Source organism: Ambystoma mexicanum, chromosome 6p (genome assembly GCF_040938575.1).
Source record: "Ambystoma mexicanum isolate Mex_15411 chromosome 6p, UKY_AmexF1_1, whole genome shotgun sequence".
In the NCBI taxonomy this organism is placed as follows: Eukaryota; Metazoa; Chordata; class Amphibia; order Caudata; family Ambystomatidae; genus Ambystoma; species Ambystoma mexicanum.
In genome coordinates this window covers 620680650-620707981 of record NC_090935.1, presented here as the reverse complement: position 1 = coordinate 620707981, position 27332 = coordinate 620680650, and the positions used below count along the sequence as shown (strand labels likewise).

At 47.8% G+C, this 27332-nt stretch overlaps 1 protein-coding gene across 3 annotated transcripts in view; it reads right to left on the bottom strand.

Annotated features, from left to right (window-relative positions):
- GCNT4 (glucosaminyl (N-acetyl) transferase 4) overlaps positions 1–25305 on the bottom strand; it is a 406879-nt gene extending 381574 nt beyond the window's left edge. For all 3 annotated transcript variants that reach the window (XM_069627474.1, XM_069627473.1, XM_069627475.1), the window contains exon 1: positions 25137–25305. The gene's annotated coding sequence lies outside the window, so the exon portion shown is untranslated. The remainder of the gene's footprint in view (positions 1–25136) is intronic.
- Between the last annotated feature and the right edge of the window lie 2027 nt (positions 25306–27332).

Genomic DNA, 27332 nt, shown 5'->3' with positions numbered 1-27332 from the left:
CAATCAATATAAAGTTTTTTAGAAAATGTACAAATGTGTTGAACTAAATTACTTCTCCGAATGAGTACTTTACTTATGATTTTGAATCCTTCAATGATTATAGGTCAAATACAGGATTGTGGTTTTCTCCCTCAAACCAGCTCAATCTCACTAAAACGAGGACAAATGCCAGCATTAGTGAATTGGGGCAATTTATAGCACTCTCGAAAAGAAATTGTCATTTGTTTGCTCCCCCAGAATTTACTTTAAATCAGATTGAACCAAGGGGGTACGGTACACTTATGGTTTATGAATTTGTGTTTAGGCCAAAGATACCTATGGAGGAAGAGGAAGGGCAAATCTTTCCTTTAGAGTTACAAGCAGCCATACTGCGAGGAGATATGGCTTTGCTTGATGTGAATGATAATGACGGCAGACAATGGTGTGCCTTAATTGCCATTGGGGAAAGTTACAGATTGACTGACGTCACGGATGAAGACTTGTTTAGAGATCATCCATCAGATGACGAAGTAATATTTGAAACAAGCATCACTTATTGGGTGAGAGCAATTAAACGTGAAGTTCCTCAGAAAATGATTTTAGCACAGAAACGCCTTGAGTATTACGATGAAGACACAGCAAAAATACCAGTTTCTTCATGGACAGAAGGCCCCTATGACACAGGCCTATTGAAGGGGGCAGGGGAAGTAAAGATTACATTGAAATCTGGAGCAATTTTACCTCGAGCACGACAGTATCCCGTGTCTCGAAAGGCAGATGAAAGTATTTTTAAGACAATATCTGCTATGATGGAACAGGGTATTTTAGTGACATCAGAGTCACAGTGTAATACTGCAATCTATCTGATCAAAAAAGGGAAAGGAGGGTTGTGGCGTTTAAGTCAAGATTCGAGACAGATTAACCAGATTGTAGAGGCCGAGTTCCCTCTAGTTCTTAATCTGGCGACAATTTTATGTAATATACCTGTTGAGGCATGATATTTTACTGTGATTGATTTGAAAAATGCGTTCTTCTCAATCCCATTGAATAAAGACTTGCAAGATCTGACGTCATTTACGTTCAGACAAACTCGCCTGAAAAGCACTCGTTTACCACAGGGGTACTGTCAGTCCCCATCGATTTTCCTCAAGCAATATCGATTTAGAAAGTATTGTATTGCTGTACGTGGATGACATATTGGTCCGTAGCCCCACAGAGGAAGAGTGCAGACGCGATTCAGTTCAGCTGATGATTATTCTTGCAGACAAAAGGATATAAAGTAGACAAGGAGAAGTTACAGTACTGTCAGGATGAAGTGCTGTACATAGGTCACTTAATCTTGCATGAAGGAAAGAAGGTTATTCCTGAGAGGGCTGAGGCTGTATTAAAAACAGTAAAACCAGTCACAATAAAAACACATGCAGAGATTTTTGGGATTGTGCAATTATGTGAGAGCATGGGTCTTTGACTACAGTGCATACATAAGGCCCTTGTTGCAAGCTCTGAAAAAAGCACAGATGAACCAGGAAACGATTGTTTGGAATGAGGCGATGGAAGAAGGGTTTGATTAATTGAAAAAAAGCAATTTGCACGGCTCCAGTTCTAGGAATTCCTAATTATGTTGAGGAATTCTTCCTGTTTTCGCACACGAATGGCACTGTTATGACAGCTGTACTCATGCCGAGAACCATGTTGGGGTACAAGCCCCTTGCGTATTAAGAGTGGGATTCTAGACCCAGTAATGAGTGGTCACTTCGCTTGCGAACAATCTTTGGCAGCCGCCGCCTTTGCCATTGAGAAGGTTGCCAGTATAGTAATGGGATGTTCTATGACGTTATTTGTCGAACATGCATTGTTTTCCATTTTGGAAAAACTAAAAAAGGTACGTTAACATCTCAAAGGGCTTCTGCCTATGAGGTGGTCATCTCGAATCCGGCAATTAAAATAGTCAGATGCAGAATAGTGAATCCTACCATGTTTGTAGCAGAACCACTGCAGAGGGTGAGCACACACATGATTGTTCAAACTATGAAGAGTTCTATGACAAACTCCCAAGGGTGAAGGAAAATACATTAGACTAAAACAAGAGGGTCCGCACTGCTGTGGGTTTAATTAATAATTAGTTTGAGTAACAAGTTATTTGTCAGTGTGTACCACAAGGGTATCACTCAAATTTTTAGGCTGTAGCAGACTCTGAAAGCAAACAGGGTAGTCTGATCATTGTTAAATAAATATGTTTTATGGTTTTTCAAAGAAATAGTTGTGCAAATAATACATAAACAACTAAACATAAAGCAATATAACACAATATAAATGCATTTGTTCGATGGTTGGAAGATGAATAGTCAAGAGACACCAAACACAAAAACCTAAATATAGGTTTTTCTTCAAACCTTTGAACAAAGTAGACAAAAGAGAATTCTAAAAGAAACTGGCCAACTGCCAACTGTATGGTGGCCTAGATCCCAGCCAATATTCTTATTTATGGCTTATATTGGGCCACTACACAAGTTGTTCTCAAAAGAGTTGGCAGGAGTAAAAGTGTTCTATGTCCTACGATTTGTTGACAGGTCTGCATTTAATGGCAATATGACTGTCCTTTAGAAAAAGACAGGGTTTATTACGAACAATTAAGCCTGCGGGGATGGTGCCTGCTCTGAGGTATTCACGGAGAAAATGTCCATGCAATTCTGTCCTGAAATGTTTCTTTTTGAGTTTCAACAGATCATCACAACATGTAGAGTGGGCCACAGACATTGGATCCCGATTGATCAAATATTGATGGGCCTCTAATGATTTCTGCGGTCTGTTCGAGTGAGTAGCTGAAGGTTTGTGCTTCTGCCATTCGTGTCTTATCCAGTAGACCCCTGCTAGGGAGGCAGCAGTCATGAGAAGACACCCAGAAATCACCCTCCATAGTCTAAAGCTGAAGGAAAGGTCCAACAGCTAAAAGGAACACAATGAAGGTGTATCCTTGGCAGCTGGGGAGATTCAATTTATTGACGGTTCTTCTAGAATCGATCAAAATGATCGACATAAATATAGAGGTGCCACTGTGGTGAAGCACACGGCCAATGGAGAGTTCAAAATACTAATATGTGCACGACTACATCACATTTTTTGGCACATGCTGCAGAATTAGTGGCGCTGATTGTCGCACTTGAGAATCATACAGACCAGGTAGTAACAGTGTATAGTGACTCTGCCCATGTAATGTCAATGGTGTTCGCAGGGCTTGCACGTTGGAAAAGGAGGGGCTACCTCCAAACAGCCTTATTGGACAGACTGATTAGAGCACTACAACTCCAAGTAGCAATCGCAGTCGTAAAGTGCGCAGCTCACACTAAAAGGGTCGATTTTATTTCACGTGGAAACCAAGCAGATGAGGAAGCTAAACACGTTACATGTACAGAAATGATCATGACATTTGATTCGCCTGATGTGAATGAAAGCATGGTGGTGACGATGAGTGTGCCAAACCGTTATAACAATCTGTCTAGAACTCAGTTGGGAGAACTTCAAGGGGAAGCACCCCAAGACGAAAAAGACTTGTGGACGCGGAGAGGGTGTTCTTTAAACCCCTCTGAGACATTGTGGCGACTAGACAGCACTGGTAAACCGGTGATACCTGTGGCCTTATTAAGGGTGGTGTTTGGACAGCTGCGCTACCCTGCGCACACAACTAGAGAGCCTTGCTGCAAAAATAGCAGAGGATTGGTTTGTTCCAAACATAGAAGAACACGTCGCATTTTATGTAGTAAATTGTATCGTATGTCAAACGTTTACTGCTGGGTACACATTGCACACAATTAGAGGAGTTATTCCGAGACCTAATGGTCTTTTCAGCATTTACACATCGACTATGCTGACATTCTGCAAGTATCTAATGGATACAGATATATGTTATGTTATGTTATTGAATCTGTATAGAGCAGCCAGGTACCTAAAGGTTTAAGGGCGCTGAGACATAAACAACCATTAACTTACAATACACAACATCAATGGGAAAAACAGAATATCAAAACAACAAAGTCCCAGAGGGTCAGATCGTATAAGGCGGGGTCCAAAGTTAGGAGAAAAGGGCAGCTTTATACATATGATACATACATATGTTTGTAGTAGTATGTCCCTTTTCAAGGTGGGTTGAAGCTGGACCGTGTACTCACCCAGACGCCCCCTGTGCAGCCACATTTTTAGTACGAGAAGTGTTTCCTAGATGGGGAATATGTGAAGTATTGAGATCAGATAATGGCCTTCATTTTGTTAATAAAGTATTTGTACAGATAAGCTTGTTTCTTAGTATAAAGTACAAGATTTCATCAGCGTATCACCCGCAAGCAAACAATGTCTGTGAGACTCAACGGCCTGCTTAAAGAGAGAATAGCCAAATAATAATTGACCCTGAAGAAAGGATGGTTGCATTGTCTACCACTGACATTCTATGCGTTGAGAAACCAGCCAAGGTCAGACCACCATCTTAACGCTCACAAGATAGTGACAGGGAGGCGAATGAGGACACCTCTGTCTAGAACTAGAAGTGATGCCCAGCCAACAGCAGAATTTTTAGGAAAGGAGCTACGCGATTACCTTACATGTATGACCTCAAGTATCTCTGTTATTTCAGATCAGTTCAAACGAAAGGGGTGTAGGGCAATGCAGAACACAGAAGGAGAGGCTACAACAACAGGAGCCAATCAGCTTTGTCTTCAAAAACATTTTCCCGGAGATGCGGTCCTAATCCGCAATTTTACTAGGAAGTGGCACGAACCTCATTTCATCGGCCCTTTCATTGTGGAAGAAGTCACACCATCTGCAGTTAAAGTGTTACGCAGAGGCGCTGCAATATTCCTCGGGGATGTAAAGATCTATACTAGAGAACCTGCATCACCCTCACCCCCACCTGAAGAGAGCATCAGGGAAGAACCAAAGCATGTGCAGAATAGGTCTATGACGAGGAAGAAGGACTCAGAAGCTGCTGCCAAGTAAAACTAAACAGTTTATTGGACTTGGCTTATTTCGGGACACTCTTTTCAGTTATTAAGAGAGTTAAGGGAAAATGAATTGTTCTTGAGACACAGGAGCTTGTTGACAATGGACTGAGACATGTTTAAAGTCTTGACCATAAAGAAGAGTTTGCCAAAATTGAAGATCCTTTGCAAACGTCGGGAAGAGGGAGCAGTTCTCCGATTCCTTTTTTATTTAACTTCTTTTCTAGGGTGCCTAAGGTGGTGCCCAACAACAACGTTTCCAAGATCGTTCTTACTGTCTTCCTGTTCATCTTGCACGCCTACCCTGCACCGGTAGGGAGAACTAGTAACGTTCATTTGTTCTTACAAGATCCTAAAAATGGCCCAATTGTGAGAAGATTGCTTGCAGCTATCATTTAACAGATGCTTCAGCTTCCTGAGTTCAGTGTGGAAAACACAAATGCCTCTGTCACAAGAGAATGCACATATATTTTTCTATCTAATCGTGGAATGCCCACATCTTGATGGGAGACAAACCAACGTCCAAACTTTCCCGAGAGATCCGAGAAACAATGCAGCACTCAATGAGATATTGAGAAACATCATAAACCAAGTGAATGTGTACTCTGAGAGGACCCTAAAAAGTGAATGAGACTTTCAAGAAACCGAGCTCACACCAAGAATCACGTGATCAGATATGAAAGTCCTGGAGCAAAAGGAGCTGGAATCAGATAGGAAGTAAACAAAAGACTTGAGAGTCCAGGGAAAATTGAAGAAACATCCGGCATTGGAAGAACAGAGGCCAGATGCAGATTTGGGGATCAGTACTTTCACCAGATGGCTGGGAAGAAGGAGTGGTTATTTGCAGAGCCTGGATGATATATGATCGCCCCGATTCAACTCTGTGGAATGCACAAGTAGGATGCAAACTATTGTGGCCAAGACTTGATAAACTATTGACCTGGGTCCAAGACAGAGGAGGATCCTTGCAGATAGTGCCTTTGGAAAGTTCAAAGCTGTGCTTCAGAAACAATGGCACGAGAAAGGTTGGCGAGAATCAGAACTGCAGTCGGATCTTTGATGTACCAAAGATGAATCTTGGAACAGCAGTGATCATGGATCACCATTGGGCTTGTGGATTTAAAGCTTATGCGATTACCTACAGCTGGGGAGGAATATGCACCCTGGTCAATGTTCATGTTCCTGCGTTGGTGATTCCTAAGATCGACTTGAATATTGACAGTTTCCTGAAAGCAGATGCTCACCTGAGGAAGAAGAGATCTGTGGAGCTGATTAATCAGATGAAGTGAAGAGGGAGAACTACTTCTCTGCCAAGTCAATAGAAGCCTTTGGCTCCATCCTGTATGAACACAGACTGTTCAGCCAGACTTCGTCAGTATACACGTTAATCTTTATGCCGAGAATCCAGGTTGGAGCATACCAAATGGCTGCAGATTACCAGATGGGAATTGCTGCAGACGATCAACACAGCCATAAACGGAGAGGAGCTGAGAGCCATAAGACTGATGACTCTTCAGAATAGATATGTCCTAGACATGATCACAGCTATGGATGGAGGTGTTTGTGCAAAAATAGGAGAATCATGTTGCATATTCATCTCACGATGCCAAAAATGGCAACTTGACAGAGGCTATAGAAATGTTAACGAAGTTACACATCTAGATGATAGAGGAAGTAGAAGACATTGCTGATGACAGCTGGTTTTGATCACTTTTTTCTTGGGTTCCACAATGGATGGCAGACATGTTCAAGTTCCTTGGAGCCCTGATCGTGTGCTGCTAGGATTCTGTGTAATCAAGACAATAATTACACAGTGACAGAAGACAGAAAAGAAAGCCATAGGGATGAAAATCATGATCAATGTTGAATCAGGATGGAAGGCCAGAGATCCGACAGATGAAGAAATCAGAGACGTTGTGAAGGCCAGTGTCCATGCACCAGAGGGAACGAAATTCCTGTATCCAAAAGAGCATAAGAAGTATGTGGGAAGATGGATCTATTGCAGTCTGATTGGACAGTGCATGCTCATGACTTGGAACAAGGATGAGCATGTGAAATCAGCTGGAGGCCTGAAGAGAGTTATAAAGATATGGGTCCCAAAGAAGCATTTCTTCAGACAAGGATATCTAGATGTGAAGAATGATGGGAGAGTGGTCGATAAATCGCCCACAGGGGGGAGTGTAGAGAAGGAGCTAAGCACCCCACCTCAATCACCTCGCCTATATTGCCTATAGGTCTGGAGCCAGAGCACGAGACAAGTACAGAGCCATTCAAACTACAGATACCAAGGAGAATCCTGGAAGTAAGGTTCCCATTGAGACAACCATACCTGCATAACAAGACAGTATGATGGCTGTTCGAATGAAATCCTGGAAGAAAACAGGACGGTTGAATGACGAAGGAGAATGATGACATCACACAGAGCAGAGCTGACCTACATAGAAAAGATGCAGAGACTAGATAGTGCAGGCAACTCTATAAGGCATCAAGAATGTATCGAAGAGAAGTGACATCTTGGGCTCAAGATGAAGAAACTTATGTTATGAAAAATGATGAAGATATCAAGCTGTTCTACATGTGTAATATGCAGAGAAATGCAAGCAGACAAAGTATTCTTGAGGCTAGCTTTATAGTGAATAGATTGTGGCATGCAGCAACATGTGCATATACATAAGTCAGTAAAGAACGGGTGTTCCCACAACATACAATAGCAGAGCTGAGCAAACAAAGAAAGGCCACTTTTTCCAGTATGTCGCAGTTAGAAAGCAAGTGAATTACAGGCAATCTCGTAAAGGCGAGGCTGGATGAGCCAAGAAGCCAAGGCCATATCAAACTAGGTTGAGCGGACATTGGATACTAATTGTGTGAAAGAATGAAGCTCCTGTTCAGGAGGCATGGACAAAAACAAGAAGACGTCAGAGGTCTATTAGAAGACAGTATTTTAATACACGAGAAACTCGATTTTGTGGCCTTCAGTCACGTGGAGAGAAGAAGTTGGACCAGCATGATGGTCCCCTGAATTCTCCAGAGCAAGCAACATTTCCAAGGCCGAGTTCAAAACCCTAATTAACAGCAGACCACCGAAGTGATGATGAATGAATATGCTAATTGGTGGGAAGCTATGGTTAAGACAAGCTCACCAGCACCTGGACTCTCAGCCTGCGTGCTGCTATACATAGGTGGGAAGGTACTGACAGAGGTTAGAATCTAACCAATAATAGAGGACCGCATGATCATGGGTCCTATAGTTGTGAAGCCAATAAAACGTTGTATATTTAGTGACGTTCATAGTGACATATTTTGGGGAAGGGCTTAGTTGCCCCATCTGATAAGAAGCAAATCACATTATTCCACTGCCCTAAACGAGTATGGATCGTATACCTAGATGATCCTCATAGACCCCATCACACTCACCATTAGGTTTTTGTAGTTTGTCACGTAGTATGACGTTAGTAATACGCAGGTGAACGTCATCAATGACGAATATATACTATAAAAATGTAATTTTTTTTTTACTTTTCTTTATTGGCATGAGGCAAGAGCAGGTACACCATACAGTATAATAGTAAAACAACAAAGAAGATATAACAGATTCACAAATGGTAGAACGTACAGGGGTTTTCTAATGAGGGCCAGCAGCAGCTTGCCTAGTTCAGCACGTTACAGGAGACAGTCGGGTCTGTGTGTCTACCGGGGGGGAGGAAAGCAGTTCAATATCGTCTTTACTGTTCAGGTAACTACAAAATTCTGTCAAAAAATTATTTGGGCGAGAGGTCGTGGGGAGGGTGTTGATATAGACCACTTCAACACATCCGAAACCAGGTGAGGGCGTTCAGCCACATCTCGAATGAGGGGGGGAGAGCGGTCTTCCAGTGCTGTAATATACATTTTATTGCCACCATGGTTGCGATATTCAAGAACTTGGACGCCTTTCTCACCTCAGCCCCATCCCAAAGCCCAAACAGGGCGGCCAGTGGGTCAGGAGCGATCTGGATCCCAATTATCTCGGAGAGGACTTCCATGATGGCTTTCTAGTATGGGCCCAGCGCCTCACAAGACCAGAACATGTGAATGTAGTCTGCCTGCAAGGATTTACACCTCGGGCAGGTGTGAGCCTGGCTGTGTGCAAATCTCCCCACCCTGTGCGGCGTGTAGTATAGCCGGTTCAAGAGCTTATATTGCATACACCCGAATCTGGCGTTAAGGGAGACCTTGCGTGTGTGTACGCACATCCTACCCCACATATCAGTTATAGTCAGGCCCAGTTCAGCGCTCCACGCTTTCCGTGGAATCTGAGGTGCATCCCCTAACTTTTCCAGCAGCATTTTATACAGGGAGGATGTTATGCCCTTAGCCCCGACTGAGTTAGTTATGAAGTGGATTTCTGGCGAGTCTGGTGGTTCGTCGGGATAGGAGAGCCACATGGCACGAGCCGCTTCCCTAAGCCTGAAATACTGCAGTAGCTCCAGCGCTGAGCCCGAGTGTCCAGGTCGGCAGGTCTGTGAGGTGATGAATTTCCCTTCGGGGTATAGGTCGGACAGTGCCCGATAGCCAAGGTCGTGCCAGTGTTGCATGAGGAGTCTGTCATGTGTAGGGCTGAGGCCCGGGAACCGCCAGATGGGCAGCCACTTGTAATATGGATGTTGGTCTGGATGGGACTGCAATAGTCGTCTCCATGCCATGGTTGTGGCGGCCACGGGGTCAGCCGGGGTGTCGGCGCGGTAAGAGTGATGAAGGATTAGAGACAGAGTGTTTACTTCTTCGCTTGCTAGCTTCTCAAGTTTGCTAGCTTCTCAAGTTTCACATGAGGGGGTGGGTCCGAGTGTGCATACCAGTGTGTGGTGTGTTGGGCTTATGCGGCTATCCAGTATCGAGCGAGGTCAGGGGCCGTGAAGCCCCCTTTCTCATATGGAAAGGGGGCCATGTGTTGCCACTTCTTGCTAACCGCACCGGAGTGCCATAGGAATTGGGCGCATGCGGAGTGTAGGTTCCTGAAGTATTGTTTCCAAGATCGGGACATTTACGAAGATGTAAAGAAGCTTAGGGACTATTATCATTTTGATTAGGGCAGCTTGCCCGATAGGGAGAGGAAGGTTGTGCCATTTCGACATCCGGGCTTCCACCGCCTGTGCCGTAGCCGTGTAGTTGTCGGCCAGTAGCGAAGATCTATAGAGGGATATCTGGAACCCAAGGTATCTGACTGCGTCTGGGGACCATCAGAGCGGGAATTCGCGAGTTGGTTGGGGGGGTTTCCTACAGTAAGTGGGTATATTTCAGATTTCGTGTAGTTAATAGTGAAGCCCGAGAATGTGCCAAATTTGGTTATGTCACGTATAATCGGGTCTAGATGGGCGGACGGGTCCCGGATATAGAGAAGAACATCATCGGCATACAATGAGATTATCTCTGGTGTGTCCCGCAGCCGTATACCCTTTCGGGTATGCCTGTGTCGGACATTGTCAGCCATGGGCTCGATGGCCAGTGCAAACAGTATGGGGGAGAATGGGGAGCCCTGGCGAGTGCCCCTGTGAAGCATGAAGGGTGATGACACCTGGGAGTTAACTAGGACTCTGGCCACAGGGTTTGTATACAGTAGTTTAATATATGATATCATACAAGGGCCAATTCCCATTTTATGCAGTACAGCCCACATATATTGCCAAGAAAGCATGTCAAAGGCCTTCTGGGTGTCAAGGGTGACCGCGACGGCCCTGGCTTTGGGGTCAATTCTTGACATAACATTGAACAGCCGGCGAATGTTGAGGGCCGTCGATCGACCGGGGACAAAGCCACTCTGATCTGGATGGACTAGGTGCGTCATTATATGGAGGAATCTGCCTGCAATTATCTTGGCAAAATGTTTTGTGTCAGTGTTTATAAGAAATAGGGGTCTGTAAGAACCGCATTCATCAAGGGGCTTGCCCGGCTTGGGGAGCACAGTTATGAGGGCTTTGCGCATGGATTGGGGCAAGGTGGCCAGACCAAGCGACTCATTCCAGGCCTCAAGGAGTCTGGGTGCGAGGATGGCGGCATGTTCTTGATGGAACTCTGAGGCGAGTCCATCCGGGCCGGGTGCCTTGCCCTTCGCGAATCCCGAGATAGCCTCAGTGATCTCATCAAGGGTGATCGGGGCATCCAGGTGCTCTCTAGTGGCACGGGAAAGAAGGGTCATGGGGATTTTGTCTAGAAGAAGATTTGTGCCGTGTATGCTGTGTTCTTGCTGGGGAGCATAAAGAGCAGCGTAGAATTCAGTGAAGGTCTCGAGGATGGTTTGGTCAGACCAGTGCTGGACTCCTTTCACATCTCTAATGCAGTCTATGCGGGTTCTACCCCCTCCGCACGGACCAGCCTGGCCAGGGTTCTCCCCGGTCTGTCTCCCTCGCCGTATTTCCACGCGGCCAGAGGCCAGGCGTAATATTGCACCTCCCTGTGGGCATGAGCTTCGAAGGCCTCCAATTCTGACCTTATCTGCGCCAGTATGGCGGGGGAAGGTGCAATGGTGTACTCCCTCTCAAGGTCTTTAAGCTTTATTTCGGAGCAATGAATGCTATTTTTAATGTCTTTAAGGACCCCGGCCTCCCTGGAGATACACATACCTCTCCTCTGATGATTGTATCTTTTGTTGCAATCGAAGAAAGTGTTACTGTCTGCTAGGATGTCAGCTTTAAAGACGATATCCCTCAGTGCCTCTGACTTGAAGTGCGAAGCAGAGCGGGCAGGTGCATCCCGTCCCAGTTTGATCCGCAGTGTTACAGCGGAATGGTCCGAGTGTGTGCGCGTAAGTATCTGTATGTCGGTGGCCCTACCTACCATCCCACCAGAAATGAGGAAAAGGTCAATTCTTGACAAACTATCGTTTACTGAGGAGTAAAAGGTAAAGTCTCTTCTGTGTGGATTGAGAGCCCTCCACACATCGCAGAGGCTCAATGAGGCCATATGTGCATGTAAGCAGACAGCTGCGCGTGGCGTTGCCCTGAGGGCCGTGCCAGATCTGTCCAGTTCATTATCAAGGATCAGGTTCATACCCCCCCCCCCCCATATGATTGGGATTCCAATGTATCTCGTGAGTATGGTGGTCACCTCATCGGGAAAAAAAAGGGGCATCAAAGTTCGGGGCGTATGTGTTCACGGGGAGGCATTTCGTGTTAGCTATTAGACAGTGAAGAATTACATTTCTACCCTCTGGGTCTATATGGCTGGCCCACAGTGAGAATTGTACCAATTTGTGGACTAGGGTGAGGACTCCCCTAGACTGGGTTGAATATTTTGTATAGTATCTATTAGGGCCCCAGGCAAGAGCCAGACATGAGGCCAAGCGCCCCAGGGCGTGTGTTTCTTGGAGGAGGAGTATATTGATCCCGTGCCTCATTAAGGAACATCCCAGCAGTGATATTTGTTGCCATTTAGTACCATGTGCCCAGCAAAAGTAAGGTTGTACCGCATTGTAACCGTGACCCCTGCTCTCATGCCGTTTTCATTAAACCGCCCCTGAAGTTTGCCACCCCCACACCCACTGCCCTCCCCCAACTAGCAGTGCAGTATTCCCCACCCAAATCACAGGTGCAGGAGTGCCGTATCCATCTTGGCAACCCCAGCCCACTTGCCCAACAGGGGCAGAACTGAAACCAAACCGTCAAAACAGGCATTGCAATTGCAGCGGGGGTCGCCACTGCCGTGCGGTCTACCCAATTCAGCAGATATGCACAAGGCACCCCTTGTCCATCAGCGACAATTTTTGGAGCAGTGTAACAAAAGAAGTATTGTGGTGGATGGTATCTGACAAGAAGAGATAACGATGACTTTAGTGTGGCATGACAGATTGCTGGGAGACATTTGAGGGGGTGGGGGCCAACGCTTAGAGGCACAGTCGATCCATATGGTGGCGGCAGCGATGGACAAAGTGTAGCCCTCCAGTAGCGAAGGCAGATGGAAACTAACGTCTGTTCCATGCAGTTGGTGAGACATGCTGTAGAGTTGAAGGAAGGAAGAACTCACGCCAGTGGCCGTAGGGATGCCCAGGAGGTCCCCCCTCTGAGTTGGGATTATTAAGCCATTTCAGACATCGTCCATTGGGTCGACTGCGGGATCTCTCAGTGGGATCTGAGATTCAATGAATTTCACTGCTTCATCCGGAACATTGTAGAAGTACAGTTTGTTGCGGTAAGTGAATTTCAAGCGTGCTGGGAATAGCATTTCATATTCGATTTTCCTTTCTCTGAGCATTTTCTTCACACCGGTGAATTGCCTGCGCTCTGCCTGAACCCCCACAGAGAAGTCTAGGAAGATTCTGATGACTTGCGACTCCATCTACAGTTCACCCTTCTTGCGTGAAAGGCATAGTATATGGTCCCTGTCTCTGCAGCTAAGAATTTTAGCTATTACTGACCTCGGGAAGTCGCCAGGTTTGGGGCGGGGGGGCCAACGCACGATGTGCCGCGCTCAACTGTGAAGAATGGGGAGAGCGGAGGGTCGCCGAGGAGGTCCGTGAGGAGGGACTCCACTGCCAGTTCCATCCAACCCTTGAGTGCTGACTCCGAACACCCACAATGCGGATATTATTCCTGCGCGACCTCGACTCCAAGTCGTCGCACTTGGCCTTGACATTCTTCATGTATCGCACCAGCTCTGTGACCGTGTTCTGGAGGGCGAGCACGCCATCTTCATTTGCCCCAATTCTGGTTTCAGCATCGGAAATTCTAGTGCCATGCTGGTCAAGCTTTGTCCTGAGTGAGGCCACATTTGCATTTATGTCATCTAGTTTCTCATGGAATGAGGCAAAGTTCTTTGCCATGGATTCCATCATTGCTGAGATCCGGCTGGGGGGGGCAGGGGGTCAGAAAGGGCTTCAATGTCGTCATGATTGGAGGGGGTGGCCCCCTGCTCCGTTCTGGATGTAGTCTTAGCGAACTTATCCATAGCCCCAGCCTTGGTGGCTCCATGAGACATATTTGACATCCTGCGGGTGGCTGAAGAGGCGTACAGCTGCAGGGAGGTGCCACTTATATTGTCAGGGTCGCAAGTCCTCTGGGCACAGGGATCAGTGTTGTGAGGAGGCAGTAGGAGCGAGTGCTGGATGGAGGGGCAAATGTTCTGATGCAGCAGTCCGATTACCCGCGCTGGGGCTAGGGGGGCTGGATGCAGGGAGCATCACTCAGGCACCCCAGGCCAGTAGGAGGCAGTAGGAAGTCTGCTCGCCCCAAGTCACATCCAGTAAGGCCACGAGGGCAAGTTGCATATGGAGGGCAGGCAGAGACAGCTCCAGACAAGGAGAAGTAGAGTAGGGGGGCCAAGCGGGGCAAAGCGATGTAGGCCCACAAAATCAGACCAAGCAGGGCAAGTATCAGATAAAATTGCATGTGGTAGAGCCCAACCCAGGCGACAATGCAGGCATCCAGTGGTGTACATCCGCAGGTTGGGACGGCGCCAGCACACGAGCTAGGGCGGACCCCCACCCGAAGTCAATGGTGGTTCCACCGCCAGGCAGGCCGCCGTGAGGAGCAGGAAGCCAGGGGAAGCAGCAGCCGTGGACACTGGCACTGATGTAGGCAGTTGGCAGATCTGCGTGCGGCTCACCATGAGGGACAGGCCGCCATGTTGGGGTCATCAGGGCGCCGGGCTCCGCAAGGCGGCCACCCAGCTGAGAGCAGTGACGCTGGCCCCCAGAATCGTTGGGTCAGCAAGAGGGAGAAGCAGGGGAACACAAAAGGTTGGCAACCGAGAACATGCGGCTGTGATCAGGCGGCCCCCCAGCTCCTCACCTGCTGTCTTGTGTGAAAGGTCCGGATGGTGCATGGGAGGGAGCCGCACTCTGCGCTGCAGGGCCCCGCGGCCTCACAAAGCCGGGCGGCAGGCCCAGGCCGCTCAGTGTAGGCGGGCCACAGTAGTAAGGCTCCCCAGCCGGAGGGGGGCCAGCCCGAGATGGACGGCGCCCGCAGGAGAGGTCCTACCCCCTCACAGCCCAGAGCAGGCAATCGGATGGGTGCAGGGAAAAAGTCTGCTGCGCGGATCACAGCAAGTGGTGTTGTCACAGATGGTAGGCAGCCGGTGCCGCCAGGCAGCCGCACTCAGGATAGCACGCAAGGTTCACACGCAGCGTGGCCGAGGGCAGGCCCCTCCTTGACCCACACGAGTCAGCGCACCAGTCGCCGCAGCAGGGCCGTGGGTGGCCGATTTTCCCCAGGAATGGATGGAAATGTAGCCTGGGGTCCCTGCTACACACGACGTAGGTTCTCACAGCAGGCTGAAGCATGTAGCCACCGATGGGATCGGATAAGCGTTGTCTGGGCACAGAGCACCACGGCTAAGCAGCCATCTTGCAGGCTGCTCAATAGCGCCCCCATAAAAATGTAATTTTTTATGAAATGCTTTGAGAAGTCTCGAGAGAGAGTCACTAAGCTAAAACGTCTGCTGATGTCCGCTGTACTCCCTGTTTTAGTTAATTGATATTGAAACAGCTATCCTTTTGACAACTACCAGAGTTGTTTTGATTATTGATGTTTGAATAATTTCTGCATCCCCATACATCAGTTCAAAAGGTATCCCACGTAGCAAAGTGCACATGCAACAGAGGGGAGGTACACCGTAGGGAAATTGAGGAGCGACCAACGATGGCTGAGGACGGGGTATGGTTGACGTTACAGTAGGTACGCTGAACGAAAAGGGATTGAACTCCCAAAATAAGAGATCTTTAACCAGAAACATGGTCCAAAAGCAGAAACTAGGGATCCTCTTTTTACAAGAGTCCCATTACAGACAAGGTGCGGAATCGCCAATAAAGGGTAAGGAGATAGGTAGGAAATTCTGGGCCTCCCACAAAGACTCTTAGAAGGAAGTGGTGGGCATTCTGCTAGGTAAATCCTTCCGATTGACGGGAGTCCAGGTTAAGAGAGGGTTTGGGCGAAGGTTTCCGAGTATAAAAGGGGTCCATGAGGGAACGCAGATTACACTACACTAGCCTCTCTCTATACACACAACACAGGGCAGGTGGGATTCCTTCGTCAGGTTTTTAAGATTATGGATGGTTGGGGGGAAGGGGCGACACTCTTGGGGGGGGAGATTTTAATCTGGTGGTCGATCCCACACTAGACTGGTTGTCAGCAAGAGGAACCGGTACTAAAGTAGCGACTAAGGAAATCTAGCCTTACAGAATATCCTAAGTGATCATTTCTGGGTGGACCTCTGGAGGAGGCAGCATTCTGGCCAGGGAGGCTATATGTTCTTTTCCCCCCCGCATCAGACTTACACGAAAATTGATCTCCTACTGGTCCCGAGGGAGCGGGAGGGCGAGGTGGGGGCATCTAGGGTGGAGGCGATCACGTGCTCAGACCACGAGTTGGTGGTAGCTAATTGGCAGCTCCCGCACCCCCCACGATGCTTCAGATGGAGGTGCAATGACAGCCTGTCCAGGGACTGGGTGTTCACTGACTTTCTGGTGGAGGAGATACAGGCCTACTTTGAAACTAAATGATAACGGGGAGACGGGCATGGCAATGGTCTGGGAAGCAGCTAAGTCCCCTTTTAGGGGACTACTTATCGCTGAGGAGTCTCGTAGAAAGAGAGAGAAGGGGTTAATAGAAAGAGGGCTCCAAGAGGAACTGAGGGGGTGAGGTCCCAACTGACCCGACCGGGTGCTGACAGGGAAAAGCTCCTGGGTGAAATAAGAGATAGGAGGTAGGAACTCCACACAATCTTGATAGGTGAGGTTGTAAAGAATATGAGATACACCCGGCAAAGAAATTACGAAAAAGGAGACACAGTGGGGACCCTCTTGCTGAATAGGGTAAGGGGCTGTAGAGTGGAGAGGATGTTAGAGGGGATACGGGATGATATGGGACACATGGTGAGTGGGGCTGGCGATATTGCAGCCAGCTTTGCAAGTTTCTACAGGGAATTATACGCTAAACCGGCGGAGGAATCGGTGGGGGAAATGCTACGGTATTTGGCCGAAATGAGCATCCCTAGGCTCACGACGGCAGAGAGCGAGACTCTAGATAAGGATATAACTCGGTTTGAGGTCCTGAGGGCCATTCAAAGATTAAACACAGGGAAGGCCTTGTGAGAGGACGGCTTCACCGCAGATTTTTATAAGCAGTATCAAAAGCAATTAGCGGCGCCTCTGGCAAAGCTATTTAACTCTATAATAGGGGTGGACACAATACCGCCTTCTTTTCTCCAGGCCTTAATAGCAGTAATCCCGAACTTTGCGAAGGATGAGGCCAACTGTGCCTTGTATAGGACCATCCCCCTCCTCAATGTGGACAGTCTTCGCATTGCGCCTGGAGCTATTCCTCCCCAGGTTGATCCATCCCGACCAGGTGAGTTTTGTGCTGCATAGGCAGGTAGCAGACAAAATCCTTGACTCGCCGGCAGCAGAGGAGGAGGGGATACTCTTGCTGGCCATAGACGCTGAGAAGGCATTCGACTGGGTCAGTTGGTCTTTCATGGGTGAGGTCATTGCGTCCATAGAGGTGGGTCCAAGATGGAGTGGGTGTATGATAGCCCTGTACTCACAGCCGTTGGCCAAGGTGGTGGCAAATAGAAAAGTTTCACAGGCCTTCCCGTTGCAACGGGGTACGCGTCAGCGGTGTCCACTTTCCCTGTTGATCTACGCATTGGTGATGGAACCATGAGCTGTGTCGGTTAGGGAAAACGAGGGGATAAGGGGCATCGCAATAAGGGAGATGGACTGCAAGAGGAGTCTTTTCGCAGATGACGCCTTGCTACATGTTACCAGACCGTCCCACTCGGTTCCCCTGGTGTTGGAAAGTCTGGAGGATTACGAGGGGTTATCGGATTCAAAATCGACTTGGGAAAGTCAGTGGCGTATGTGGTGGGGAGACCGCCGGAAGGGGAAAGGGAATATATTGTGGGTTTTTCTTTCAAGGTGCAGGATGAGACCTTCTGATACGTTGGGGTCCAGGTGACAACGTTTTGAGGACCTCTTCCCAAAAAATGTTCTCCCCCTCTGGTCAGCCATAAAAAGAGATATTGAGCGATGGACGGGCTCAGGACTCTCATGGATGGCCCGCTTGAATTGCATAAAGATGGTCCTGCTCCCCAAATTTCAGTTTTTATTCCAGATGCTGCCCATAGTAATACCTACCTCATTCTTTGCAGAAGTGAAGGTAGCCATGTTGAGATTTCTTTGGGCAGGGGCTATGCATAGGATCAGATACGACACATTGATCTTGCCAAAAGAGGAAGGAGGGGTGGGGTTCCCCGATCTAATGATGTACTATAAAGCGACCCAACTCCAGGTACGAGTGGATCGCTTTGACCCACATTCAAGGAAGCAATGGACAACATGGTATTGGCCCCGGTAACGCTGGATGAATAGCTGTAGGGTATTGGCCCCGGTAACGCCGGATGAATAGCTGTGGGTCTCTAAGGCGCGTATCCTGAGGAAAGTGTTGAATCACCCAGTCCTGGAGATTCTTTGGCCAAAAGAGGAAGGAGGGGTGGGGTTCCCCGATCTAATGATGTACTATAAAGCGACCCAACTCCAGGTACTAGTGGATCGCTTTGACCCACATTCAAGGAAGCAATGGACAACATGGTATTGGCCCCGGTAACGCTGGATGAATAGCTGTAGGGTATTGGCCCCGGTAACGCCGGATGAATAGCTGTGGGTCTCTAAGGCGCGTATCCTGAGGAAAGTGTTGAATCACCCAGTCCTGGAGATTCTTTGGTCTATATGGAGGGAAGGGGGAGATAATAGGTGGCTCACGACGTGGCCTTCACCTTTGGCATCGCTGAGTCACTGGCGTTCCAGTCCTGGTACAAGGCCAGATTAAGCAGAGCGGGTCAAATGTGAGAAGGGGACAACTTCGTCTCTTTGAGCAAGCCGGAGGAGGCCCTTGGCCTTCGTATCGTAACCTGTCGCCTTTCCGGTTCTTGCAACTGAAGGGGGTTCTCTCAGAGGACCAGTGGGGGGAAAATCTAAGGAGGGAACTGACGACTTTTGAAACATTCCTGATCACGCAGAGGGGATCCAGAGGGCAAATAGCCAGGCTGTACAAGAGGATCCTCACGGCGAATCCAAGAGAGCCCCCTCCATCTAGAGCCAGATGGGGGCTGGACCTGGGTAGAGACATCGGAGACCCCTATTGGGCCCAGATGTGTAGGAGGGCTAACCACTCAACGACTTCACTTTAAAATAGACACCAGGCCCTGAAGTTATTGCATAGATGGCACTACCCTTAAACGAGGATCGCACGAATGAGAGAGGGATACGACCCGAGGTGTTGGAAGTGCCATCAAGAAAAAGGGGATTATATCCATATGTGGTGGGGCTATACAAGGGTTAAGGCGTACTGGTGGGAGGTCCTCTCGTGGATAAAAGGGGTAGACAGGATTCAGAGGGAGCTTTCACCGTGGCTTCTCCTTTTTGGGGTTGACACGGGAGAGGAGCCGGAACCAGAAGGGGGGCACATGTTCCAGGTTATTTTGGTCTCGGCCAGATGTTGTCTGGCCCAGCTGTGGAAAAGCCCACGAATGCCGGTGGAAAAGGAGTGGGTATTAAACACTTGCGCCATATACGATATGGCGTACCTCATTCACCTCCTGGACGAGACCAGGTCTGACATTGAAGGTTTATAGTTCCTTTTCTTTTGAAAAGTATGGGCAGAGTTGTTGATGTAGGAAAGGGAGGGCGGGAGGTGAGGAAGGAGTGCTCAGCAAGAGGGGAGGTTGATACTGCGAGGGGACACCTTTGGACAATGTGCACTCTGGGAAGAGCTCTCCTGACTCACGGACAAGCGTACCTCTAAGACATTACGTCAGAAAACGGGTACCATCCTCTGTTCAAACTTGGTAGGGACAATTGAAGTCAGCTTTGTGGGGCCAGAGGGTAGGGTTTCCGTGTGTTGGTTGCAGGGAAACGCCACGTGGCTGATCTGTGTTGTTTTGAATAAAATGCCAATAAAGTTTCATTTTGAAAAAAAAAAAAGAAACTGGGTGACGGATTTAAGAAATTTAGAACTGGTAGTCTTGTCAGATAACTTGGCAGTGGTCAGCATTATCAATAGGAAAACAACATCATGCCAATGGGTGTTAAAAAGGTACTTAGAGCGATGACAGCAATTTCCTTACACAAGAACATGGAGTTAAAAGCAAGACGCATAGCAGGTGCTGAAAATAATGTGGCTGATGCCTTATCTTGCTTGCAGTGGGATGTTTTTCGGCGCCTCCGACCAGACGCAAACCAGAGAATGACGGAAGTGCCAAAGGAAGTGTGGGAGAGTCTGACAGAGAACACATAGAGACAGATGATGGGCACACAACAAATTGCAGGGGCCTGGTGAAAAAAAAAATCAGTGGGCAACAAACAGGCCGCAGGACAAGGTGTCAACTGAGGCCCACCCCCTGTCAGACACCCACAGGATCCCACAAGGGTCTTGACGGAGCCGACCACTAGGGCATTGGCGGATATGACCGCCTAACAATACACTAAGTGCCTGGCCACAGTAAAAGAAATTACAAATGTCACAAACACAGAGAATATAAATGAGCGAGAAGTCTAAATTTGTGGCACAGGTATTTAGCCAGGACTAAAAGAAATCATGCACTAGAATGCATCTAGCAGCGGTAGCATATTTTGTAAAAATAGCAGGGGGGAATAGACCCAACCAATAGCGCTTTAATAGATTATGCCTTTAAGGGATGAGGCAAACTGGAGGAGCCAGCAAAAGACATAAGACGGCCCCTGAATTTCTAAAGCTAAAAACATTAATGACAGTACTAAAGGATATATGTACAAACACATATGAGACCAAATTATTCAGGGCAGCATTCGCACTGGCCTACTTTGGGGCAATAAGGGTCTGCGAGCGAATAGCTTCTAATACAAGGGCAAATGATGGGTTAGCCATGTTAGAGGTACGCATGGAGATAAATTGCATGACACTACATATTAGGTTGACAAAAACTGGGAAAAGCAGGTTGGTAAACCTTTATTGCATAGAAGATGAGAGCAACTGTCTGATATGCATCACAAACGATTTCCTTACAACCCACCCCCACCTGGGAGGCCAGTTCCTGATTCATAGAGATGATAAGGCCCTCAGCCATTTTCAATTTCAAGCCATCCTGAAAAAAAAAACATCACCGGGCAGGGTGGGACAGCGCAAAGTATGGAACGCACACCTTTAGAATAGGAGCAGCCACATCAGCATGGGGTGGAGGCATGGGACTGCCAGGGGTTAAAAATTTAAAAAAAAAAAAAAAAAAAAGGGGGTTGGGCATCAAATAGCTTTAGAACTAATTTGACACTATCTCTCAACAGATGAAGGACCCCCTGCAAATCAGCATGGATCGTGGGTCATTCTTTCATGGGTAGAACAGGAAGGTGGACAGAGGAAACCAGGGAGAAACTACTTTTTAAAGAACACTATCACATCATGGTCGGGCACCAGTGGCATGAGATGGGACGAGATACATGAGAAGTTAGCTGACCTGGTGGGTTTCAGGGAAGCCCTGGAATACCTGGTAATACACCTGGGTGGTAATGACCTGGTAGACATAGGAAGGCAGCAGTAGCTAACTCAGGACATATGTGATTCCCTCACAGGGATAGCAAAAATTGGAGAGGCACAGAAAAAATTAATTAATGTCTGCGATATTACCCAGAAGAATATGGAGAGGGGCATCATCAAATAGGGCCATTGATATTGCAAGACGCAAGCTGAACGGAAAGGTAGAGAAATTCTGCATAAGCAGGGGCCTGAATTTTATCAGGCACAGGAGCACAGTTTTTTCTTCGGTAAAAGGGATGGAATTATTTCACACAGGGATCCTGAACATGTTAGCGGCAAGGAGATGCAAGTAGGACCTAGGAGTCTTTTAGGGAAAACTGAGTGGCCGTGGATCCACTCAGGTGTGGCGGCAATGGCCTAGAAGGATCTGGCAGCTTTCCAGTTCCTGGCCCAAGTGCCCAAAAATACAGACTATGATAACATTACGCACTGGTTTGTTGAGTATTACCCATAATACTCAAGTGTTTTATTTTCGTATTACGTTTAATAAAAAGCCACTACCTTTTTATTGCCAACAATAAAACAAGTGATTTGCGTATTATTATGAATGTATATGAGTGTGTAATGAAAATGACCCAGAAGGTTAGCGGTTTCACAGCTTATGACCAATGCTGCAGAATGAGGGGGACACCCCCTTGCAGCTAAGGGGCAGACTCTTACTCTTGGGAGCGGCCAAAAGGGGACCAGCAGAGAGGGCTGCCATAAGGCATGCCTCCTCTCTGGTGCTTCCCTCCACCACACCCCCTCCCCCTATCAGTCCTCCTGCTCACAAGTAGCACAAAAGCAAAGCATGACAGGGGGAGGGAGGGGAACCAGACAGCCAAAGGGTGCTAAATGTCAATGGCGCCAGTCTTTCACACGACAGTGCCCCCCTTCTTCAAAGGAGGGGAAACGTATACAAAAGAGACAGGAAGCAAAGCACCTGGGTGCAAAGTAGTGGTAAACAAAGGCTGGCCTTTTGAGGGACACAACAGCCAGGGGCATGACATAGCCCAAGGACTCATTTTGGCCTATATAGACAGGCCTGCTGGAGAAGCTCTGCAGAAAGAACACTCGACCCGAGTGTTAGCTGGACTCTGCGCTCGCTCGCAGACCCAGTTTCTCGTTTTCCCAGATCCCACCCACCCCTAGGAGAAGGTACATTTGGGGAAGCGGAAGACAGCCATTGTCAGGAAGTTGTGGAAAAGAAGAACAAGGAAGGCGGCATGGGCCTGTAAGTATCTGTCAGCTTCCTGACCCAAGTGCCCCGAAGTACAGACTATGATAACATTACAAACCTTTTTGTTCAGTATTACCCATAATACTCATGTTTTTATTTTCACATTAGGTCTAATAAAAAGCCACTGCATTTGTATTGCCAACACAAAAACAAGTGATTTGCGTGTTATTATGAATGTATATAAGTGTACTATGAAAATGACCCAGAAGGTTAGCGGTTCCACAGCTTATGCCTCCTGGCGTGATTTCACACATCAAAGTCTCAAGGGCAACCAACAGCCCTGGGGATAGGCAGTGGAATTATGCTGGCTTCGTTTAGTCGGTATTTACCATCTTATCGCTGGTGTATGGAAGCTGCAGGCCTCTTAGCAGGAGAAGCGCCGGGGACATTCCTTCTGTGCTACAGACAGCTCAGATTCCCTGTTGCTTCCCGCCGTGGAACGCGTGATCTTGTGGGATGGATTCCCACAGCGCCCACACCTTAACAATGTACAAGCCACTATTCTCCACATCCCTCTATTGCCAGTCGCAACCCTCATTGGGTGGCATTAACCATCAGCCAAAGTTAAAAACAAGACTTAATGAGCCTACTGCACAAATATACCCAGACTCGCTTTGTAGAGGAAAAGGTTGCTTTAATGTGACAGGCCACAGCTCACAAAGAAACGCTAACCTGGCTCCCTGTCCTTGCAGACTAACATATCTGTTTTTAACAGATTGCCAAACAATTTAACAGTTAAACAATTTTAATTCCCCCACAATTAAATAATTAAAGCATTTCAAATTCCCCCTTCCTATCACTTGCTCCCTTCCTTCTCCTTAACATCTTCAATACCCGTTACCCCTCTTTGTACCCCCGGGGTAGCCCGTTCCTGCAAACAGCACCACCCCCTTCCTTTCCCGCGCTAGTACCCCATTATGCTCCCCCCTCCAAAGGGCCATGTCCCCGGCATCAAGCAACTTTTTACCCCTGCAACTCTCCTCTACACCAAACTCCTCCTTCCTATGACCTGCAGCCATGCTGACCTGTCACATCAGCAACGAAGACCTTACATCATAATTCCCCAACTAATGCCCCCAGCCTCTCACACAAACTATTAGCCCCCCTGACCCTTTAAACCTCACAGTCAAAAAAACAGGCCTCAGACTTAGGGGGAAAAAACAAACATTCCCAATTAAGATCTCCTCCCCCCACACTTTTATCCCAAAGACAGAAACACAAAACGGGGTGGGTGGGGACAAACGCCTGTCCTCAACTGTCTGCTCCCAAACCTTTGCTGCTCTCCTTTATATCCCAGAGAGGCGTGCTATGCGCATATGCAGTGCCTAAAACCACCGGGGGGGCGGGGGGGGACGCTTAGCATTCCCCCTGGTACTCCACTTCTCACACCTGACAACTCTGGCACCAATAGTACACATGTAGACCAAATATATAATGCTATCAAACAACATCGTAATGTACAAAAAGATTAACACTCCAGCGTGAGAGCAGAACATATTAATGGCCAAGTACTTCCCCCTAGCTCCCCAGAGGGATTATTCTGCCTTCCCTTACATCCACTTCGGACTAATTGTTGTGAGAAAAAAAATAAAGCGCTCTTCGAGTATATTAATCATTGATAATTACATTAACATCGATGACAGTGTCGGCTTCGAACTGCATTGTCACTTCCTACTGGATTATTGCACATTTTTTTTCTCTTAAATATTCATTCCGCCTTAATGCGTGAAAGGAAAGTTAAAGTAAAGGTTCGTGTACCCGCCCTCCAACTCTGACAGGTCGAAGGCTAAGCTACGGAAACGTGCACGAACAGCCATAGCAATAGTGCACATGTTGCTGAAAAAGAACCCAGAGAGAGTTGGACGTTAAGATCGCGTGCATGTTTTACAGACACCTCATCTAAAGCATAAAGGAACAACTGCTCGTTCTACTACACCTTGCAGCAACCAAAAGCAATAACTGCCTCAGGGCTCGCGCACTTTCTACGTTTCTGCTTGGGTAAACACGGGTGGGATCTCAGCTTGTCGCCTTATCATTTCCTGACTTGCTGCCACGGCTCACGCAAAACAGTTTCCAACCAAAACCAGTAAATAACCCCCCCCTGCCTACCACGCAAACATGGAGGGAGCACAGTCTACATAACTCGCAGCGCCTCCTGGACCAACCCCTATATGTCAATTAACACTCCTTTATGAATTGTGTCTGTCAAAAAACGCAGGCGCGATGTCTAATCAGACAGTGACGCACTCGAGCCGGCATTTGAAAGAAACTCCCGCTGGAAGCCTTTCAATCTGAAACTCAATATAAAACTCAACTTTGATCTCTCGCCTTGTTAGTCCTGCGGTATAGCGCCGATCACCACGAGTCAAAGTTGCAATACACCAACCTCAAACAACTTCCATAAAAGGGAGTACTCACGAAAGACCAGCAGTGGGTGTATACCGCCCGCAGCCTGGCTGTATCAAAGACAAGAAGCAGCCAGCGAAGGCTCCTAGCCCAAACTCCTGGCATGTAGGGCTGCTGCCGCCGCTTGCTCCTCTTCCTCCACTGTGTGTACTTGAAACCCACCGGTGTCAATACAAGGCTGCGTGTGTGCTTCAGGGAGGGGCCGGACCAGGCCCGTGACATCAACGAAAGAGGCAGGGCATCTTCCGCGAGTGGGATGGGCGCATGCAAAAGTGGACACTGAACTCTACATTTTTGGGGAGTCGTTCTGAATTACTTTCGCGCTCAGTTTCAGGCGTGCAAAGCCTGGGGAACCTTGAATTTACTTCTTAGTCAAATGGCTTTGGGGGCTGAACGCTTGCAAATGCTGTCAGCCATTGTACTTTTTGTTACTGTTTTAACGCTGCTTTATATCACTGATGTTAATAGTCACACGGCAGCTAGCAGTGGAGCAGAAGTGTTACAGCGCGGAGTGGTGGATTGGTAGTTTCAGGTTTGCGGTTTAATCATTATTTCAGCTCGCTCACTCTGTAAAGTGGCCCAGCATTAAAACTCGCCACTGGGACGTGGCCCCTCGTGGGTTCCCTCTCACGCAGAGATTATTCTCTGCTTTCCTTGTGTGTATTCGCTGATCCGCCGAATGGGACCGTTTTAGGTGTTCTTAAATGTATGTTTGTTGCTTCTTTGAAAAGTACAAAATCCTTAACGGGCCTCCGTGTTTGTCCAGAAACGCACGCTTTGCTTGGAACACCGAATAGCTGCTACCCTGTAGCAATATATGCCCAGGTGGTCGGTTGGGCTGGTTGAGCTGAGCTGTATGATGCAGCCTGCACAGAGCTCCTGGCTGGCTGCAAAGTCAGCACTGAATTCTGTGGCCTCCATGGTTAGGCTGTCAGGAGTATAGAAGGCAAAAGAGTCGTATATGCATTCAACCTAGGTTGCCTTGGCGCTACAAGTGTGAATAAGCAGAAGATACAGCACTCTCGAATTTCCCAATTCCATGCATGAGACTCCAGGCATGATTTTCGCTGGAATTCGAAGACTTGTATTTTTCTTTGCAGAATTTCAAGGTAAAAAAGGATTGGAGGGCTTTCTCGCAAATGGAATGGGGAAACTTGAAAGTCCTAAAGTTAGGGTGGGGCGTTAGCGCCCTCCTGAGCTTGTGTGCATGCCCGGCTATCCCATACATGCCAACATTCTGTGACCAAAAATCTGTAGGAATCTTAAAGTTTCAAAAATAGTCCGGTGAGGAGGTAATGATAGGAATAGGGCGCGTCAGCAGCCCTTTGTCATTGAATGAGCCTGCCGCCGCGGGTGCATTCACTGACAATGAGGCGCCTGCCACGCCTTCTGCCACCACGCCAGCTCGGGGGAGCCCTTGAAAGACTCCCCCGAGTTGGAAGGGCTCCCCCGAGCTGGCATGGTGGGGGGCTTATGGCGCCTTTAGTCAAAGGCACCCATGGCAGAGGGGCACATTTAGCCCACTGCCGTGGGCGCCTTTTACATCAAAAGCCTGCATGCTGCGCCTTCTCCCGCTATGCCAGCTCGGGGAAGCCCTTGAAAGACTCCCCCGAGCTGGCGTGGGCAAAAAAAAAAAATGTTAAAAAAAATCGGTATTTGGTGCCAATAAATCAGTAGGCGGTAGGACTGCTTTAAAAGCAGTATCCTACCGCCTAAATCGGTAGGGTTGGCAAGTATGCTATCCCCATATCAACACAGGGCGAATGTACCTCGTGCGATCGAGCGCGCCTCTCTGATCTTCAATGCTTTAGCACCTCCGCCTGTTCTGTTGCGTGGTCAGGGAAGTACTCATGTGTGCCATTAATGCTGTATCTCTAGCACCCGCTATGCTCATGTCCGTATAAATGACAATAACCACACGCACTACTAAATAAACTTCACTTGAGAACTATATTACACCATCTTTTCTTTCTGTCATATTCTTCCCAATCCAATTCTTGTTATACATTGCTCCCGATTTAACATGTTGCTCTTGGTGGTGGACCTATTCTACAGTTATTTTTAAACCATAAGTATGCAGTGCATTTCTACATAGCCCCCTCTGGGGCCATCTATTTCAGCCAGGACACACACTATAGGAGCGAGGGCTTTTCTGAATTCAGGACCACTTGCTTCCTGAATCCAAGGAAGTCTTATTAACCTGGAAAG